Here is an 18,797-nt window from a genome sequence, read left to right as displayed (position 1 = left end):
TCCCTGATTTTCACTTACTGTTTACCAAAAAGAAAACAAAGAGCCACTCAAGCCTGTAAGATTACAACCTATAAATAACATTACACTGGAAATAAACACCCTATGATTAAAGAAGCTGGAAGGTAGGCTTCTTTGCTAATCCACAAACAATAGTTTTAAGTAATTAAATATTTGTTTATTTCTCACACTTAACTTTTTACCCACGAGCCATTTTTTAATTTCTTTTGTAAGAGTCTCAAAGATAATGGACTTTCATAAAGCTTCAGAAGCAATCCCAGTTCATTGTCCCAGCAGGTGAGGGGTGAGGTCCAGCAGTAGCTACAAGGCCAATCCACAAGTGGCATGACCAGACCACAGCTCAGCAGGTCTTTGGCCTGACCCTATCCTCACCCTCTTCTCCTTCATGACCAGCTTCCTGGATTTCTAGGGAGACATCTAGTAAGGACATAGGGAATGGACAAGAAAGCAACAGACCAGTAAAAAAACAGCAGACTTAAAAATTCCCATGAATCTTACAAAAATCAGTCTCCTTGTGTCTTTGTATAATTTTTTATGAGTGCTCTTCTTGAAATCATGGAAGGAATCACAGTCCCATGGCTGCATTTAGTGCATCTCAGATCCCCAAGGCCAGCCTCCCCAGTGTCACCAGTCCTGCCTTTGATCAGACAAATCTCCCAGATCCTCTCATGGAAGTTCTTCCCCACAGCAGCACTCTCCTGTCTATACTCTGCCAGCCACTCTTGTGTCAGGTTTCCTAACTTCACTTTCACTCAGCTCCAAACATAAACTGACTGTATTGTGAAAATAAGCAGTCCAGACAGCTTACTGCTTTTAATTATTTAAGATACCAAAAAAAGCTTTAGATTTTGAAACACCTGGGGTTGACACAGTACTACACCAGTGTGGCAGGAATCAGAAGGTACCCCACTTTCTCCTGCCAGTGCTGATGCCAGGGCAAAGGAAGAGGCAGGCAACGTGGTACAGATCATATGTGGGAAGATATTTGGTTTGCCTGTTGAAACATTTTCAACTGAAGGCCTATTTTGTGAGATTCTATACAAATTTCCAAAAGCTCAGCTCCTTCTCTGTGTACAGAACCCATCTATTTAGTAATCACTTCTTTTGATAAATTATGTTCCTGTTTGGCTTTACTCCAGGAATGATTTCTTCTAAATTTTGCGATTTGCCTATTGCAATTTATTGAGTTGTGACAAGACCATAAAGTAGGAGTAAGCTATGACAGAAAGAAAAAGCATAGGAGGAACTGTACAAGAGCACAACTCAAGTACAGAAATGCAGCAGTGTCACTTCACTGAAAGATCATCTTCCCATCCACCTACTACCTCCCAGGAGAAGCAAAAAAGATAGCCAGAAAATAAGGCTGAATACTGCCTCTTTCATCACAAAATCACATGCAAGATTTCATTGCTAGTTTTTGTATTAACCCATACGCTCTGTCCCAGTGAACAAACTCCTTAAGAATTCTGCACAAGGTAGCGTAGTGTCATGATTAATGCCACAAACACTGACTAAATTATGTAGAAACTTAGAAGAAAACAAAACAATAATTAAAACCTTTTGAAGGTTTCTGCATCATCTAGAAAACACAACCATAATGTTAAAGACAGACAGTTTAACACACCTCAGTCTTTTACATGGAAACTATTGTTTTAGGATTTTTTTTTTCAATCTATCTACATTCCCACAAATATGATCTGGATAAGAAAGGTTTTTTTAAAAAAAATTGCTCAAGCTTCATAAGCCTGAGGGAAGCCTAATGTTCTCCCCATTGGAGGAGAGCAACTTTTAACTGTTCACAATAAAAAATACCTTATTAACAGAAAAATTACCTTGAAACAGCTGGCCAGAGTACAAATTTACTAGCTTCTGCAGTTTTGTGAGGGGGTTCTGTTTGTGGTTGGTTTTATTTGATTGGCTGGTTTTAATATACTGCTCCATTTTTTTATTTTTTATTAAAAAGTAAAACAAATTTTAAAAAGTAACCAAGCAAATTCATAGAACAAGAAGAGAATCAAAACTACCAATAAGAGGAGAACAGATAGAAGAGCAGTAATGTCGTTTTGCCATTCTGCCTAAAAAATTTGTTAAGAGCACTATTTAGGAAAGAGTATACTTTTTCAGCCTGTCTGTTCTCTTACAGATTTCTTTGGCTGCATTTTTACCCACCTACAAACAAGTGTACAAAATATTTCAAAGTTTTGTTTTTGAGCTCAACAAAAACTCAAAAAAATCATAAATCAACCAAGCCATTCTGATGTTAGGATAGTGCAAGCACAAGAAGAGTATGATCTACATGCAGCTCGCAAGGGGAAGAAGAAAGTTATTTACACAGATTTCTTTTCTGAGGGCAACATAAAACAACAACAATAACAAAACAAGCAGAGAAAACAAAACAAAACAAAAAAACCAAACCAAACCAAAACAAAAAAAACCCACAAACCAACCAAAGAACAGAAATGTGGAACTGGATTGGCAAAACTACTTTCATACAGAATATGGGCATATTCTCCCGGGGTGTCCACAATGCCTCTGTGCCTCCTCAGCTCAGTTTCTAAGTAAACTTTTGATAGTATAATTAACAAACATACGGATTACATAGTAAGGAGGGACCTCTGGTTTGTTCTAAATAAAAGTAACTCTGCAAAATTGAATAGTTTTGTGCTAATGGCAGGATTAAAGCAAAGCTACAGAGATTTACATCAGTTGCCTCTGAATTGGTTTCTCCTCATTAAAAACATTGCTCCTTCTAGATTCCTGGAGCAGGCAAAAACATAATTTGGGACTTCGCTAGCTTTGCCAGAAGCAGATCAGTGAGACCTGCTAAGTCAAAAAATCTTTAAGATTCTCAGACATTTCTATTTCCTACTTTTTCAAGTATCTAAGGATTTGCAATCCTGGAATTCCCAGGGGAAAAAAAATCTCATTTAAGTAAGATATAGCTAAGCCCAGAAAATATGCTGTTGATAATACCTTTCACTCTCACTAATTTCCACCTCAGAGATTTTGTATGTTGAAGCTCAAAAGCATAGCCTCAGCTGTTATCCAGGGTTTCCACAATGCCATGCTCAGCTAGCCTATTCATTGCTCAGAAAAAGGCTTTACAGAGCTTTACTACAGGCTGTTCAAGGGCAAGCAGTTAGTGAAAATGTAAACAGAAGAATGCAATGAAATAACTATTATCGCAATAAACTAAGTGCTACTTTAAATTAAAAAGGTCATCTCCCACACAGAGAGAATTATCAATTCATTACTTCTATCCGTACCCCCCAACACTGAAGCAGCAATGTCATCTCCATTGTTTTTTATTGTTGCTTTACACAGAAAGGAAACAAAAGTATTTTTCAGGTATTTGTACCATCTTACAAATAATACACATTTAAGTTAAAACTCTGCACAAGCTTGAGTGAATCTTGCCAGAAGCCATGAAATACTGTCAAATCCCTTAATAATAAGCTCCAGGCACCAAGCAGAAGCTGTTTAATTAAATGTTCTGATTTATTGAGAAGATAAAGCTAACGTTACTAGTATGCTGGCTGAAGTCACAAACTCTGCACTTGAGCCAACTATTTCACCACTCTCTCAATGATTTCTGATCTGGGTTACACATGCAGCAACAACATCAGCAACTCATTATGAAACTTAGAACCAAACCCAAAAGTTGACAGCTCCTGGCAGATTTTCTGGTGTGCCTTCAAACGCCTCACACAGCACAGAAGTAGAGCAGTCATAAACCACAGCTGGAAGGCAGGACAGCAGGTAACTTCTCTGTCTCACTGAAGAGGCTTCACATCAGAAATCAGAGCTGCAGCAGGTCTTTTGGGGCACCCCACCAGAGCCAGCAATCCACATGAGCACACAGCTATGGGGACCACATGACTTTCTGCATGCTGTTTCACCAGTGCTCCAATTATAAAGATCTAGAAAGGTCTGTCAAATAAATGGATTTCACACACATCTCAAAAGCAGCAAAAAGACCTTGAAAATATAAAATTAATCAGTAACTGCTGTATACATGTTATGTTATTCACAACTGTAGTTTTTCAGCTCTGACTCAAAACCCCTTGTTTTGGAAAAGCTGAGGGAGAAGGGAAGAAGAAACAAAAATGTACAACCTCTTAGACTGCTCAATACTTGCAAGCAAAATATATCCAAGGAACTGGCTAATTCAGTGACATGCTACACAGTGATTTCCTCAATTCTGAGTAGTAATAAACCCACAACAGCAGTTTCATACAACTGCAGTCACACCATGTGCAATCAAAACCACTCATTCAGTGGAGACAGCACTGATGCCTAATTATTGCCTTTTGATCTGCTGCAAGTTGTGGTTATGCAACAGGCAGCTCTGCCTGCTTTTTATGCTGAAGGTATTACAGTGATGGGTAGCATGTAAAATGAAAGTCAGGATGATTACAGAAACAACAGTCTGCAAAAAGAAAAAAAGGTTCGTAATTCTTTAACTACTAACAAACAATTCCGACAACATCAGATTTTAAGAGCATGAGAAAAAAGATTTGGAGAGAAGCAACAATAAGAATCCTCAGGGCTACAATGGCACTGCTTGAACCTCCTATGGGGAACAAGGAGAAATGCTCTGAAATACCTCAAGGCATTTTGCAACCAAAGTATCTACTTCACCTTTTCATAAAAACATCTTTGTACAAACACACAGCACCTTCTTCTGATAGATAGCTATGGTAGTCAAAGACACTTCAGCTAGAAATTATATTCTTTCTGGAAAGAAAACAATCAGCAGGTAAAAGAGTTTTTGTTCAACTATATTAACTCCCAGATCCCATAAAGAATTTTCCAAACTTATTCCCTAGCAGTGTTTCTGCTAATTCATCATTACTATTAATTTCTCACAATACTTACACTTACTTTTTCCAACACTTTTAACTCTGAAACATCCATCTCTGTTTTACCACTTCCAAAAAAATTAACTAAACCTCTTCCCATGTTGGCCATTACTTCATTGAGGGTGTTTGCCCAGTTTTCACTATTTTTGTCCAATCTCTTTTTATGCAGCATTTGGTTGAACTCCCTCTGCCACTCACTGTGAATCTATCTGGTCCTTACACACAAAAGCTAATTTTTCTACAGGTTTTACTTCCCCTGTATTTTTGAAGGAGGCATGAATTGTGGTAGTAATGTTTGAAATTACATCAAAGTTAGATCCGTTGGTACAGAGGACCCTTGCTAAAAACATTCCAATCAGCTGCAGAGGAATATAAAAAAATTGCTAGAAACCATAACTATATGCAATTATACTAGAATCACCTGATCTTCATTTGGAACACCAAACAAATAAGGTACATTCCTAAAGTGTAGCGCATATTACTCAGAACTTGAAATACCATGCTGAAGAAGCTGAAAGTGAAAGACTCATGGAATGCTGCTTCAAGGACAAAACTAAAGTTCAAAATAATTTATCACAACATCAAATTGTTGTTCTCATGGAAATAAACAATATCAGAAAACTACATCTAGTGACAAACAAAAGAAGAAAATAAAATTAGTTTCAAGGATAAATTCATCCTGGATTTTAAAAAGCAAAACTATGCAAAAATCCCTCTGAAAGCAGTTGTTCAAGCTGAGGATTGCTCCGCACAGTACTGTTGAAGCCCTTGCACCACTGAGTATTCACTTCTCTGAAAATGTATCTTCTCTCACTCCCTGGGAGATCATTTCACAGTCTAGTAGACATCAGTGTTGAGATTTTTTTTCCAACACTTAGTTCTTCCTCTATATCTCACAGTTAAATCCTCCTTACCATAAATAGCTCTGTTTCATACTGTTTCTACCAGGGATTTTCTTGGTTACAAGGCGAGATTATTCCTCTTTATTAACAAAAGGAAGATAACATTTTGTTCCTTTCAAATTATTAAGCATCATTCACCTTGTGAACATCTTTGTGTTTTTTATAAGACAAGCAATCTAAGCTGTAAAAGGTACAAAATTTAGACAGAGTTCAAAAGTTTGTGAGCGCATTTAAAGCAAAGAGCTTCAACACCATGTCACACTTCAACACGAGAAACTTGCTGTCAAGATTCTAACACTACCTTTAAATCAGTTCCTGGACTCCTTGTCATCTCTCTTCAACAGGCAAAAATATTTGCAGAGTGAAACTTTTTCCTCACATGAGACATTAAAAACCTTGGACTTCAGTCATGCCTCAAATGTAAAGAACTGGAATAAGGAAAAAAAAAAAAAAGCTTTTTTAATTTAGAAACAAAAAGCAATTGTAACTACCCAATTTCTGCCCAAAATTACTGAAGCTCTTTCTTTGATAGCATAAGGTTTACCAGGTAGAATGGAGAAAGAATCCAGGAATATATTTGCTCCTAATAAATTGAATAAACCATGCAAACCCTCACCTAAACTAGTGTGGAATCACAGCAGCAACAACAATTTGCTGATTAGACACTACAGAAGTGCCGTGCACTTGACATGTAGACAAAAACAAGAGAAACAGTCCATGCCAGGCACAATGTGGTCTTCTGCTCCTGTAATTCACTAAGCACCTTTATTAGCAAGGTAGAAGAAAACCAAATGCCATGTTATTCACGTACACAGAGATAGCATCCCAACCATATATTTAGTATTAATAAAAAGAGGCAAATGTGAAACTGAGAAAATTTTTTTTTTGTCTGAGTATAAATTCACAAGGCCACAGAAAAAGGATAAACTATCTCTGAGTCTGATATATCGGAGCAATGCATAATGCTTACCACCCACTTCCAAGTCTTCAGCATTATATGACAAAGGTTTATTTAGATCCTCTGGGCCAGTAGCTCCAAACTGCAGACTGACAAACTGTTTCCATGTTCAGAATGACTAAACATCTGCCAATTTTTAAGCTCTAAGGTACTGTCACTAACCCTGTCTATGACTATCCAATAATTTTCAAGAGCTAAAGGTGGTGCTTTTTTCTGAAAAATGTTTTAGATTAAATGGAATTCTCTCCCCAAACCTCCAACATAGGCTCACCAGACCCTTTGCAAAGGCTTTTTTCTAACCTTGATCCCTTGCATATAAAAATCTATCCATATATTACATCATCCTTTTTTTTTTTTCCTTGGGAAATACAGCACGTGTATTGTGAAGTCATGAACAGGGCTACATTTAGAGCCAGAAGAATTAAACTCCGTAGGACAAAGCAGAAAAAAGGAGGAGAGGAGAGGAGAGGAGAGGAGAGGAGAGGAGAGGAGAGGAGAGGAGAGGAGAGGAGAGGAGAGGAGAGGAGAGGAGAGGAGAGGAGAGGAGAGGAGAGGAGAGGAGAGGAGAGGAGAGGAGAGGAGAGGATTACTAAATCTTCACCACATACAATTCAAAGGCATGTAAAATACAAAGTACCCACACCAAAACTATACACATAAACAAAACACACCAGATGCAAAATATGTACATGAGATTACGTTCCACTTGTCACAAGTGCCATGCAGATGGAGCTGAATGGTGACAATGTGATGCCTGAGAAGGAGGAATTCAATTTTTACATGCTACACTTGGGGACACGAAAAATAAAATTATAACTAGAACAGGTTTTCTCTGAGGTACCTGTGTCTGAGACTGAAGAATCTGCAATCATAAAGATAATCCTGGAAACAAAAAAAGAAGGCACTGCTGCCACCCTGAGTCCCCAGGTTAAAATTTGCAACAACACTGCTGCTGCCATCTTATAAAATGCGTACTGAAATTGGTGCATTTTCATTCCGTGTTTGCTGCTGACACTTAAATGCCTCCTCACAACTGGAAGCGTCAAAAATCTCATCAGTTCCCAGTGTCAGTGTTTACTTGGTAGGCTATAACCATCAGCAAGAGCAGACTTGGGAGCCACTACAACAGAATTCAGAAACTACTTCCTGTGGGGAAAGCCTATCACAGCTGATGAGCAGCAGAAAAAAAAAAACAGACTTCTAATGCTTTAGTCTCTCCTAGCAGAAAACAGCTTGCAGATTTAGAGCCCTGAAGCTTAATATGTTGGTCCATACATCTTCTCTTTAGGCAGGACTGGCCCTTTGGATAATGCAAGCATGTTGGAGACCTTTTGGGAGATTCCTTCCTCTCAGTTAAAAAAATTCCTATATCATGAATGTTGTTTTAAAACAGCTGTAGTCAGTGGATCCTCAAGTGTCTTCAAAAGATTCATTTAACAAACAAATGTGCAGGAACAGACATTGGAAATTACAGCATTCTGAATATATAATTCAGGCACAACAGCAGGTGCTTTTTACATTGTATGTTAAGTCCTTGTTACAAATTTGGCATTGCCTTGGTTACAGCAAGTAACAACACACCAACAGGCTGTATCATCAAAATGCACCAGATGGATGCACCAGTTACACAAACCTCTTCCCTTCCCCACTCCTCCAAACAGGATGTAACTTTTAAGAGCAGTGACAGGCACCAACATGGAAAACCTATGTTGATAATCACCTCCCCACCAAAATGTAATCAGTGTACCAATAACTTCAGTCAAAAATAATGCTAAAATTTGGACTTGATCTTGAAAGCCACAGTGTTTGCAAGGCTTCAGGAAGCTGGACCACATGAACATGAACTACACACAACTGAAAGTCTCAGTCAAGTCTGATTTTTCTTTTCCTAAATAATCTCCTTCTGTCACCAGCCTCAAGCTCCCTGGACACTGACAGAAAATGTGGCTGACATTTTTTGCACTTTCAACATCCCAATTTGTTTTCCTAGAGAAAAAAAAAATCAACTAGACTCCTCTGTTTTCCCCATTTTCCTCACTATGAATCCACACTTCCTATTGACTTATGTCTGAGCAGACCAAACACAAGAACAGGGCAAGGCCACTTCCTCATCGGGTGGCACCAGTGGAAAACAGATGGGCTTTCATAAGGCTGCAGAACAGACTGCTACTTCACACTGAGCAACTTTTCTCTGCAAGCACAGTCCTCCTCCCTAAAACCCACAAGCATTAAATGCTGCTCAAACTGAATGTAAAGAATTATAGGTAACTTCACAGCACAACACCTCATATTTCAAAGATGTGATGCCTTTGCATTGGCAACAATGTCTTCGCATCCGAGCATGAATGCCCACAGGTGGCAGGTGAAGTCCAATATAACCTATCCGAAGGGGTGAGTTTCACGTGGACTGCACCCACTGCTCAGTACCTTGCTACATCTGAGAAGTTAACACAGACAAGGAGACCACCAAGGTTTGTATGCTACCACACCGCAGCAATTGTGTCAGATAATGCAAAGAGCCACGAGACCATGGGATTCCTTGCATACACTGGAGAGAGGGAGTCTTCAACAGGCAAAGTAAAAATGTGAACTGTTGATTTGCACATGATTGGAGGGGGTTGGTCTTTAAGGAGGAGGTGTGTGCCTGATTTTTTGATATGCTAAGCATAATAATGGAGACGCAGAATATTACAAAAACAGAAGAAGAGCAGGGCTCTTTGTGTACTATACTTCAGTCTTTACAGTTCACATCATTACTGAACTTTCAGATTGATTTTGTATTTTAACTGACTGAAGAAAATATTATCCTCTTCCTTCCATCACAAGAAACTCTGAATTAGTCAGATCCTGTGACTATCCCACCCTGTGAATCCCCTCCTGGTAATTTCACCCTCCGGTTTTTGGGCGCAAGACACCTACAAAAGTATACACAACCCTTAGCGTTTCAAATGACTAATGGCCCTAAAAGAGCTGTTTTACACACTGCTGTTTGAAAGCACAAGGTTCTTGGGCAGACAGCTGAAAACCTTTTACATACAAATGAAGAAGTTCTGTTTCTTAAGGCATAAAAAGGAACTCCAGTCTCGCTGCTGTTCATGTTACTCTGCTATCCAGATGGCAGCTGGTGTAAATATATGAACTTGCACTACAGTGCCACTGCTTACAAGACCATAACACAGACTTTAATAGTGAAGATCAAAATTGAGTTGTGAACTGTCCAGGTTTCAACAGTTATATACTGGAAGAGAAAAATAAAATAAGAAACTATTTGAACCTCTAGCCATTATCTTCATGGATAGAGTGGCTGAAGAAAAGCTATCTTCAATAAAATATGAATTTACACATTAGAAACATGACATAAAAAAATTGTCTTTGCTCCATGCACAAAAAGGTTGTTCATTACACTTTTAATTCCTCAACAAACGTCAATCAGTTTTGAAGTAGGGATCTTTCTTCTTTTCTGAAAATCAACTGTATGAATGTTAACTGTTTACAAGGTGCAATTGTGTTTTTAGTATTTACTTTTCAGGCAACTATATTTTCATGCTGACATTCAGCTTAAACTGCTCCTATTTGCCATCAGAAGGCAATTTATCCTGAGGGGGGATCTGATAGAGAACCAGATCTCCTTTAGGAAATGCTTTGTGGTTCTTGATCAATGATAGCTAGCAACAGGACCCCAGTGACACAGGTAGTGTCATACCCAGAGCAATGGAAAATATCAACTGATGCTCCAGGTCACCTGGCTAACCAATATAACCTAAAAAGTCATCCAATACATAACTGAGATTACTTTATATCTATAAAAAACAATTACACAAGCATCTAATGCACATCCAAACCAACATATACATTCTCTTCTATTTCCAGCTTACTTATTTGGCATTCTTTGAGATAATTTTTTTCAAGAGGCTGGGTTATCTTGACTTCAAACCCAGAAATAACCAATTCTGTAGCTAATGAGAAATACTAGTTTGTTTTTTTAAATAATGCAGTTTGATTTTAATCCAAAGTATGTTTGATGTATTGTCCATCAAAGCATTAATCCTGTGTTATTTTTAAAATATAAATGTTTCATGTAGCTTTAAAATTTGCATTCAAAAGCTGAAATAAAGACATTCAGTCTTTACAGTTTACCAAGGTAAAGAAATATATATATGAAGATGTGTTAAGTCCTCACTCAACTTTAACTACAACTAAAACTGCTGATTCCAGAGTCAGTGTAGGCCAAAGGTCCCACACTGAAAATACAATGCATTAGAACTGCCTGACTTGGACATGACTTTAAACTAGGGCTACACAGTCAGACTAACCATCATGAGGCTGCAGTTAACAGTCTAAAGCCTGGATGCTGAAGCTAGTGCAGAGCAGGTATTATGAAGTACAGTGCTGTCCCCTCAGGCTAATGCCCATCTCCTTGCCAAAGCCATCAAGCTCCAATGTCTCCTTCCTGTGCACCTTGAAGCACAGTCCTACATAAGGAAGATTTTGAGGACTTCAGGATTTTCTCATTGTTACAAAATAAAATTAGGATGCCAAAATCTGAATGATGCTGTGGCAATCTCATAAGTGGATTACATAAATCATTTATCAGCAAGGAATGATAAATGTCAAGCAAGAGCAGAAGCCTGAGTTTATCCTTATTTAGCACTCTGAGGCAAAAGGTGTAATAGCTGTGAATATCAGAAATACACACCAATTCTGGGGAAACATTATACAAAATGTCCACTAAAAATGCAATGGAATTACAAAGCTAAAGGCTGGTTTTGCACTGACTCTTATTTAATGTAAATTTCTGTTTGAAATTTGCAGCTCACCACAGCATTACTGGGAGAGATTTTCTCATTAAGTTAATGTGACTGCATTGCACATAGATACTAGGAATGCTGTTTAATAAACCTTCCATATCTTAAAAACAGTTGCTCTAAATTTGAAACTGCTGCAAAATAATTTCACACCACCAGGAAAATAGTTTTCTAAACTTCTGGGCAATAATTTCCTCCATCCTGACCATTTCAAAAATCCAATTAAAAATATAAATTTCAGGTCATTGAACTGGCTAATACAGCAAATACACCTGTATTTCAGTGCTTTCCTAAGGAGAATGACAGTGGTAAGAAGAAGTTAAAAATGAGAACCCATCAGGAGGAGATCACCATTACCCTCACATGGTACATGCCCTTCACCCCAACACTCCCACTGCACCAAATGCCATCAGCAAAGCAAGCAGCTTTCTGCAGGGCAGCTTGCTCAGCAGAGAATGAGAAGGGCAGGCTAGAGGAAGGTCTCTGTCCAGCAGTCGTATTCCATCCCACCAGGACTCTGCTGCACGAGCTAGTATTCAACACCCATGGGAGGCACAGCACTCCATCTTCGGAGCTTCCCGCCTCGGTTAAGCCAAGAGCAACAAACATGGCATGTGCAGCCCTTGTCTCAGTCACTTGATTTGAGCACAGCTTAGATCAGATGGCATCCAGGGATCCTTTCCAATTCAAACTACTCTGTCATCATAAAAAAGCTGGTGTAAGAAAGCTGTCAAGAAGAGAGAAAGAAAAAAACCTCAGCTCCCCATACACACACTGTACAAAAACCATACTAATCTCCTCTTCAAACAGCAGAGGCAGTACCCACTCTCCCAACACTTACCTGGGACAGCAACATATAAAAATCCTACTGGTTTTGCCTGCTATTTGGATTTGAGGAGTGTTAATTTAAGCATTCTGCTGATGTTAGCCTGGGAAAAACCCGGAGCAAGAGCTTTTACCTCATGCTTCTTCCCCTGACTTTGGTGACAGAGTTTTTAGTCTCAGTTCTTCTTTTAAAAATGTTTTTCCCAACTTAATTTTATTTACTCTAAGGAGTTACATTTGACATTTCCAAAGGACTGAGAATTCAAACATGATCAAAGTCCCATCAGAACAGATACTACATCAATACATGGTAACATTAAGACTGTTGGCAAGAACTGCAACTTGCATGTCAGCATAAGTAAATAAAATTTTAAAAATTCACAAATGAAACAAGCATATATTAGGAAAACTACGTCACGGTCATATATGTTTAAAATCTTTCATTATGTTCTTTTTTCTTCCTCCTTCTGTTTTAAAAAAACACTTCTTTTAACCCAGGCCACCCTTAAGTTCTCATCCACCTTTGTTTGAGTTTTGAAATAATATGTTTATTAAAAAAAATAAACCCCAACATCCACCCCCAAAAAACCCCCCAAAACAACAACAAAAAACAAACACCAAAACAAAACAAAAACAAACAAACAAAAAAACCCAAAACAAACAAACAAACAAAAACCAAAACAGAATGACCACATAGAGGAATGACTAGAAAGCTATTGTCTTTTGTGCAGAACTGAAAATACTTGCAGAGAAATAAAAATACTTCACCAAATCAACATAGGGCACCAAACCTATAAATACTAGATATTGCACCAACACCTTAACCACATACATACAGAAGTGCATTTCTCACCCTGACACACATCCCCAAAATGGAAAAAATAAGGCAAAAGTAAATCAGTGTAGGACAGTCACTCAAATGATCTTTGCCAAAATGGGCAAGTTTCATAGCCTCCATGCTGTTGTGGTGCTTTTCTGTGTTCATCTTCTGGAGTTCAAAGTTTGAAAATTAAATTACGCAGGTATGCTCCTGGTACACAAAAATGGTTCAGAAGAGATTAATTAGCTGAAAAAAGAAACTACCACTAAAAGGATTCAGCCTAAATTCCAGGGATTTCTTGCTCAATTGTGATTAACTGACAGACTCTTAATGAAGTCTCTCACTCACTACACTCACATTTTTCTGAGATGGTTGACAAGGTGGTCATCTTCTTAAGGAGGGTAGCTTTTATTTTGGAAATTTATTAAAGTGCTCATCAGAAAGATGCAAGTAATTCTGAACTGCTGGCTTATTAACAAGATTGGATGGACCAAACCACCCAAGAACAGGCTGGACAACACAAGGGGAAGGTATATGGCTTAAAAAAATTAATAATTAAACATTCTGAATTTTTGGTTTTAACTTGCTGAACATCAAAGAACATCTTCTCCTTTCGCTAAATGACAGGAAAAATAGGGGCTCCCAGCATGGTTTATCTCATGTACACTAGATATTGTCTTAAATACTTATACATTTATTTCAGTTTCCTCAATGATGTTCAAAACCCCACTGCTTATCCACAGACATTTACTTACACAGGCTTGTGGGTGATGGAAACTTCTCCCAGTACATATTTTTAATTAGAAATCGCCACAGGAGACACGATGGGCCAGGTGAGATGCCACCTGCCTAGCAGCATCTCTGTAGAAACAGAACTCCCTAGAAACAGAATTGCACTTTCATTCCTCCTCTCATGTCAATATGGATGGTTTGTAGCAGAAAGGGTTTATTGTGGAAACACATGTTCTTATGGTTCTGGAGTACCTTCAGCAAAGTCCTCTGCCATCCACAGCTGTCATGTACCCATTGTACTGCTTCTGAACTTATTTCTTCAGTATTAGGACAGACATTACCATCATGTGCCTGCATATGTGAAAGCAGCAAACAAAGATGTTTCCCTAGGCCCCTTCAGTAAAGCAACAAACAGATTTTTGGAAGAACATCGGTGCATGCAGTGGAAACAGAAAAATACTATCACACTGCACTTAGTAGCTGACTTACCAAATCAATTATTACTGTGAAGCAAAACCAATCAATCTGTTCCTCAGAAACCTCTGCAATACATATTACTGGCAATCTATTAGAGATAAATGAGCAGAGGGTTGTTTGCTAGAACCCTCATTAAGCAGGAATCCTCACCTTCTAGGAAACCAGAAAAATACATTTAAAACTGTGATCATCAAGGCTTTCCTTACGTCCATGGTAATAAGATCTTGTTCAAAGTTAAGATTTAATTAATCAAGGTGCACTGCCTATAGACAACACATATTAAACTATCTGAAGCACCTCTAATAGATTTTAATATTAGAAGGTCTGATTCTTCTAATTCATAATCTCATGCAGATCCAGAGCAGCTATGATCAATAACAAACAATAATGTGCCAAGGGAAAAAATGCTGAGTTTGAAGTATCTAGGCCATGAGATATAAGTGGAAAGTTTTAGCTCTCAGCTTGATTTTTCCTGCATTTTATCTATTTGAAGACTCTGAACTTTAGATTATAATTCCTTTTTTGATTTTTCAGCATGTTCATTAGTTTTGGTAATTAACCTTGAACTCACATACATGTAGAAACATGGTGTTTATTTTCCCAGCCACTTTTTCTGGACTTATAATTAGTTTTTCTGGATTTTGCTTGCCATAAACATTACCACACACTGATAAAATCTAAAGCCAAGCAACAAAACCACTGCAAATGACTAGACACAGAGACCTGTTAGAAATACAAAACAAGCAGCTAAACAGGAGATTCTGTTTCTTTTTACCCTCATGACTTTGCCATTGGCTCTAGTGCTGATAAGTGCTGCTTGTAAAAAGAAATGTTATCTCCATTTCAAAGACACACACAAATCTTATATTGAAGGCTTTTTAAGTTTATGAACATAACCACTGCATATGACTGTGGCTTAAAATAATATCAAAGTAGTCAGAAGCTAGCTCCTGGTCCAGTTAAAATCCATTTAAATCTCATATGCAAAGAGTTCAAGTTTCTCATTTGTGTTGCTATTTAGCTAGAAGACAAACTTTAGCCTCAAAACTAGTACTCCCTTTATTCAAAGTGTTATGGAGTACTTACATTATCATAAAGCAAACAAAATCTTCAAATTTATAGTATGTTTTATATTTTCAAAAATCCACGCCAAATTTCCCTGCACCAAAATAATAAGGGCAAGATGAACTACAAGATTTTCACCTTTGGCAACCACAACACCACCACATCCAGTATCACAAAATCTCTTCTAAAGCATTAGCTCCCATGTTTTAAATACAAGAAGGCAATTATATTAAATTTAAAAAAAAAGAAAAAAATATTCCCTTCCCAACACATATGAAATTGCAAACTTGTCATAAACAAAGGATTGAGAATTAAATTAACAACTCAGGAAAACTGTGAAAAGGATTTTATATTAAGCACCCAAACAGGCTTATACTAAAAAGCTTTGGCATGTCTCTCTCTTAACATACCAAAACTATATTTTCTATCTACCTAGATATACCAAACCACCTTCCCAGCATTCTGACATTTTTAACTGAAGAGCTAATGTGTAGATACTCTTGACAACCTTCCAATAGGCTGGCCTCGCATCTGTTAAAAGACAGTATAGTAGCCAGAAAGTTTGCTACTTTACGTGAGAATAATGCACTAATGTAAAATAGAAGTACCATTTTAAGATACAACTAGAAATATCCAAAACTCAAAGCAATGAATTACATGATTCACAGTACCCAGCCAACCTTGAACCACTACTACTTTGTAGAAATCAGTTTGGCCTAAAAGGTCATTGATATATCAATCTCAGACCACATTTTCCAATGAAGGCAAGCTGTCTTACACTAAGATTTACATGTCACTCATTAAGCATCCACAATATTAATCTAAGGTGCATTACAACACTATGGGCTCTGCTTTTGCAGTTTCCTGCAACTGTCCATTATTATTTACCGGACACTTAATTTTTCTCTAAAGACATGCACTAACACACAGAATTCAATAGTAACTGCTCTCCTTCCCTCCTGAACAGCACTTCTGGGCAGTCTATCCTGCCCCTTCCCCCCACAGCATTAAAGGTAAACATGCACCTCACTTTTGGTTTGGCAGCACACAGAGAATAAACACATTCTATGTCACCATCACCTTTTGGGAAGAACAGGCATCACGTGCTTGTTCCAAACATGGGCTGCAAAGGCAGGTGCAGCTGGTCCAGATTTAACAGCAATGCAGCAGAACCTGAAGTACTATACCTGGAATATTGGCAAATTGTTAAGGATCCATGGGCCACAGCAGCAGAGCGAACAAAACTGCAGCCACCTGGGTATATTCTTATCAGCTGGTGTAACGTGACGCATGTCAAAGACAAGAAAAACGCTACATGGCTGATCTGCCCTACACCCACACTAGCTCACTCTTAATGTATGCAGAGTCAGGCAAACATCTCTGCCTTCTAGCTCCTCAGCAGCTATGAAAACAGCCAGATCTGCAATGCACTCTCTAAACCAAACTGCAGCTCCACAGCCGAAAAAATCTACAACAGGAGAAAGCAAAAAGATGCAGCGTTCCATCCAAGACCCACAGCCACATCTCTTTTAAAGAGGAGATTTATGATGGCAGTAAAACAAGTCTTGGTAGACTGCTCCTATTGACTCTGATCCCTACAGATAGCAGATGTAATGCATACAGCTGCACTGACCACGACTGTGGTTCAGGCAATCATTGTTATCAAACTGTCTCTCCGGGGGGAAAAAAAACAAAGAAACAACCAACCAACCAAAAAAAAAAAAAAAAAAATCAAGACGCCTTCCTTTTCCTGAAACCAGAACGTGATGGGAGCAGATGTCACCTTCCTCCCCAGCCCAGGGGTGGAGAGCACACTCCACGGGGAGGATGGGGTGATCCAGGCCCGGCTGCGCTCCCTGCTGCAAACCGGGACGCGGCCGCAGATCCCAGCAGCATCTCCCGACGGAAGGGGCTGATGAGACCGTCCTGCTGCGACGGTGACCACTCGATCGCCGGGTGCGAAATCCCCACATTACCCACTCCCCCCCCCCACCCCATTTCTCCTTTCCACCACAGAAAAGATGCGCGTGATAAAAAAAAAAATAACCTAAAAACCAAAAAATAGCAAAGCAGTGCACTGGAGTATGCGCGGCTGCACATAGCATTATTCTACACACATCCCACGCCCACAAATAAAATAATGGAATTAATAAACGGAGGAAAGCACGCAATGCCCCGCCGGAGGCTGGGATGGAGGCGGTCATGGCCGCGCTGGCGCCGCTCCCCGCAGCCCGGGGCAGGTGCAGAGCTGCCCCGCTGGCTCGGAGATGCGCACACGCCCACGCAGCCGGACCGCGGCGGCCGCAGCGTCCGCGCCGCTGCGGGCAGGAGCCGCCGGGCGGGACAGCGCCGGCATCCCGCGCCGGGAACCCGCCCCGAGGGCCCGCGGCTTCCCCGACACCGGCGCCGCGCCGGGAGCGCGGCCGGACCCCCCCTCCCGCCCGCGACCCCTCCGCACCTGATGCGGGTCCGCGCCGCCTCCTCAGCAGGCAGGGCGGCTCCGGCGGGGGCGGCGGTGCAGCGCGGGGCGGAAAGCCCAGCAGCCGGCCGCTCCTCCCGCGGCCACCATCTTCCTCTTCCTCCTCCTCCTCCTCCTGCCGCCGCCAGCACCGCCCGGGCCGGCCCCTCCCCTCCCGCCGCACCGCCCTCACGCGTCAGCGCCCCCGCCCGCCCGCTGCCTCCCGGCGGGAGCGGGGCCCGACGGGCGTGGGCGGTGCCGCCCCGGTGCCCCGGCGGGACTCGTCAGCTCCCGGGGGCTCCCGGGGCCCCTCACCGGTCCCACGCCCGGCGCTCTCCGGAGCGGCTGCCAGCTCCTGGGCAGCTCGGAGCGAGGGAGGCGCTGCAGGGCACCGAACTGCCCGTCCCACCTTCCCTGGGCGCGGGTCCCGCCGCCGCGGTGGCCCTGCAGGGAGGAGGCTGGCGCCGCCAAGAAGGAGGTTTAAGGGTGTGAGGGTGGGTGGTTGTGCCAAGGCACCGCATCCGCATCGCAGGTGCCAGCGGGCCCTGGGCGTCCGCCGCCCCTGGGGGAAAGCTGCCAAGACCGAGGTGCAGCACACCTAGCCAAATTGTGCACCCAGCCTGCAGGGAGCTTACTGCCGTGCTACAAAAGGGTTGCGATGCCTCTTTCCCAGAATTCTTGCCCCGTATTCACATACACAAACACAGCGCTGGATCTTAGCTTGCATCTATAGCCCGGCTGTAAACTATCTCTTATCTTCTCCAGGCTCCTGCTGCCTGTACTTAACTGCCTCAGTGAAGCCACACATGCAAACAAAATGCTAAATTCCTCAAGATAGTGCCTTGCATTTTTTTTGTATTTAAACAAAATAAACT

General features: G+C 40.6%; 1 protein-coding gene across 1 annotated transcript in view; it reads right to left on the bottom strand.

Moving 5' to 3' along the window:
* Positions 1–18,044, bottom strand: part of APBA1 (amyloid beta precursor protein binding family A member 1) — an 80,271-nt gene extending 62,227 nt beyond the window's left edge. Inside the window, exon 1 of the mRNA XM_062513085.1 lies at positions 17,923–18,044. The gene's annotated coding sequence lies outside the window, so the exon portion shown is untranslated. The remainder of the gene's footprint in view (positions 1–17,922) is intronic.
* Positions 18,045–18,797: the final 753 nt, after the last annotated feature.

Source organism: Cinclus cinclus, chromosome Z (assembly GCF_963662255.1).
Source record: "Cinclus cinclus chromosome Z, bCinCin1.1, whole genome shotgun sequence".
NCBI classification, from domain to species: domain Eukaryota; kingdom Metazoa; phylum Chordata; class Aves; order Passeriformes; family Cinclidae; genus Cinclus; species Cinclus cinclus.
This window is presented reverse-complemented; position numbering and strand designations above follow the sequence as displayed.